Source organism: Ictidomys tridecemlineatus, chromosome X, assembly GCF_052094955.1.
Source record: "Ictidomys tridecemlineatus isolate mIctTri1 chromosome X, mIctTri1.hap1, whole genome shotgun sequence".
NCBI lineage: Eukaryota > Metazoa > Chordata > Mammalia > Rodentia > Sciuridae > Ictidomys > Ictidomys tridecemlineatus.
This window is the reverse complement of record NC_135493.1, coordinates 91,713,403-91,716,673: the sequence shown is the minus strand read 5'-3', so window position 1 is coordinate 91,716,673 and position 3,271 is coordinate 91,713,403. Positions and strand designations below refer to the sequence as shown.

At 34.5% G+C, this 3,271-nt stretch overlaps 1 non-coding gene across 1 annotated transcript; it reads right to left on the bottom strand.

Moving 5' to 3' along the window:
• Positions 1-419: 419 nt before the first annotated feature.
• Positions 420-526, bottom strand: LOC120890954 (U6 spliceosomal RNA). Its single transcript, XR_005735423.1, has one exon. It is a non-coding gene; the product is annotated as a U6 spliceosomal RNA (small nuclear RNA).
• Between the last annotated feature and the right edge of the window lie 2,745 nt (positions 527-3,271).

Sequence of the window (3,271 nt, the reverse complement as noted above, 5' to 3'; positions counted from 1 at the left end):
AATAGTAATGAATAGTAAACTTGTACATCACTCTTGGCAAAACTTGAAAAACTTGAAAATCATTCACATATAAAATTAAGAAAAAAATTAAGGAAGAAGGTTATTCTAGCTTGGAAGGTCAGACTTTTCAACTGAACTTAAATACCTTCTGATAATTCTCAGATGGGTTATTTTATGTTAATGCAAAAGAAAGATGATGTATTTTTGCTTTTTTACTATTGCAAAAATAAATTCTTCTACTAAATGTCATTTAGTTGTACTGATTTGTTATAAAATGGAATTTGCAGTAATGAGAGGAAGCTCTGAAGTTTCAGCAAGAATTATGACAGGTAAATTACAACAATTATTATTTTAATTAATCTGAAGCTGAGTTTGAGAACGTGGTTATGGTAGAAGGCAAGGAATTCCTATGCTGTTTTAAAAAATATGTAATGCTTTAGGAATTGCATGTCATCCTTGCACAGAGGACACACTAATATTCTCTGTATCATTTCTATTTTAGTATATGTGCTACAGAAGTGAGAACAATAAATACTGTTTTTAAGAGACAATCAAAAGAAAACCTTCCCTCTCTCCCAACAAAAACCAAAACAACAACAATAAAACTATAAGAGTGACTAAAAAGCATTAAATAGTATAACAAGTATATGTGCTAAGTCCTGACATGATAGTCTGTAATTGGGTCCTTTTATATTTGACAATAGAAGAAATTTGACTTGAGCATTATTAGAGGGGAGGGATGTATATATGTGGGGGGTGATATGTCAGGAACATCAGAGATAATTTTGGAACTATCATATAAAGAAAATTTAACCACAAAGTTACATGGCCATTACAGATAAGACTGTTCCTACTACTGAACTTGATCATGCTAGGGGAATGAGATATACCTAGGTCTTAAGATTAGATTCATGGAACTTGAATGTCTCCTTCTCACATTGCTTAGATAATCAGTAAGATATAAGGGAAAATAGCCACCAAAACCACAAAGCCATTGGAAAACAGTTCTTTACTAAGATATTTAGCTTCTTTCTGTCTTCCTGTGTATCTGGTGCTTCATATTTCAAAATACAGTTAATAATGTAAAGTCAATTCAGTGGAGCAGACACCTATCAAGGGCCACAAGGATAATTTAGTCCTGATAAAATAGGATACAATGATTATGATTTCTTTTTTAAAAATTTTTTTAGTTGTAGATGGACACAGTACCTTTATTATTTATTTATTTTTAATGTGGTGCTGAGGATTGAACCCAGTGCCCACACATGCAAGGCAAGTGCTCTACCACTGAGCTACAGCCCAAGCCCTGTTATGATTTCTTTAGGCTTAATGTGACTCTTAGATTATTTAAAAGTCACACATATGTTAGAATCCAAGAATATGAAAGTCCAACATATATCTTTTACCTCCAGTGATTTTGTATATAATGTTATTTTTCTCTTTTAACTGAATGGCTTCTAAGAGAACATTAAAGATGATGATTTGAGGGTGTTCATCAAAAGGAAAACTAAGTTATTTTTACTTTTTTTATTGATCAGTCTCATACTCAGGGCCAGGCTATACCCTTAGCCCCCAAATTTATTTTTAGGAAAGAAAAATTACTTTTTGCTACTCTGTTTGCCACATACTTTGTATTTGCTACCAAGGGAATATGCAAGATATTTTTTTGCATTATAATGCTACCTCTCCCCCCCAAATGCTAATCTCTTACCTTCTAAGTGATAAATCGCCCAATTTTAAAGTTCTATTACCTTCTTCACCACCTGCTCCCTTTCTTCCTGCTGATACCCTTTTCCCATGAAATAATGAAAAACTTCATTAGATAGGTACAGAACCAAACTGTTTCTTTAAGAGCTTTTACAAAAGTAGCCTTTGTTAATTGTCATAAGACATTAAATTTTACGTACCCAGGAATACCTCTCTTCTTTAACGTCTTGTTTTTGGTTTTGAGGCTCCTGCTTTCTTTATATGTACAGTTTCTAACATTAGTTTTTGCAACATTTCATTCTGCATTCCATCATAGTTTGGGTTTGGATGATAGCAGAGACTGGCTAGAGGTGTGACACATCACTGCTATATGGAAATATTTCTATTTATGTGGACACCTCCTTTGAATTGAGCTCATTTTTGTGCAGTCTGAAGGACAAGAACTTAACAAGATGGTGACACTAGACTAAACTGGAAATTCTAACATACTTAACAGGCCAATTGCTGCCTCACTCTCCCCACCTTCTCAAACATCTGGCTGATGTCCACCCCTTACCAACAGTAATCTGGGGCAAGTTCTCTGGTTGCTCTAAGTATTCTTTTTTCTCATTTGTAAAATGTGCCCAGTATCACCACATCAGGTTTATTTGTAAAATTTTGTTTTGAAGCAGTTGATACTTATAGAAATGTATAAATAATTATGTATCTCTTTTACACATGATTCTAATTGTTAACATTTTATTTCATTTATCTCCTCCTGACACACATTTTTATCTGTTCTTCTGTCTCTCCTGTCACCCATTATTAGTCTTTTCTGAACACTTGACAGCCACCTCTGATGTAATGTTCCGTCACCTCAAAATACCTCAATAAATATTCCACTAAAACAGTGACATTCTCCAACATAACCAATATAAATCTCTCCAAGCCAAGAAATCAACATTAACATCCAATCCACAGACTAATTCGAATTAAGGACTGGGAGCAAATCTCTACTGGCTTGATCCCCTGACAATCTCACTGTTCCCCGTCCCAAATTCCCTGTAGCTAGGGTTCATTTATTCAATTACTGGCAGGCTAAGGCTTCCTTCAGACAGCAGAGCCAATTGCATTCCTAAACAGATTATCAGCAGTCTGAATTCAATAACTCATGATTCTGTCTTGAGTCCAATTAAAGTAGGACCCACTGCATTTAAGTCCTACTTTGCTGCTCTACTTTTAGGAAGGAGATCTTTATTTTCCCATGTTTGAAGCACTACCCTTAGGGCAGGAGCCAGAGAGAACTTCCCAGGTAGTGAAAACCTTTCAAATGAAATTATATTGAACCACTACAAATATGTAAATAGAGATACCTCCACTGAAAGCCTGATTCTTCCTTTTCCTAGCCATTGGTTATTTAACCTATTTGGTTAACCTCTCAGTTTTCTCATCTTTAAAATGAAACATGAGCTTAGGCATAACTTTGAAGACATATGGTATGAACACATGAAAAGTACATTTTTGTTAATGCCCTGATAATTGATACATTTCAAGGAAACTGATTCTCATTATGCAATGGCACAAA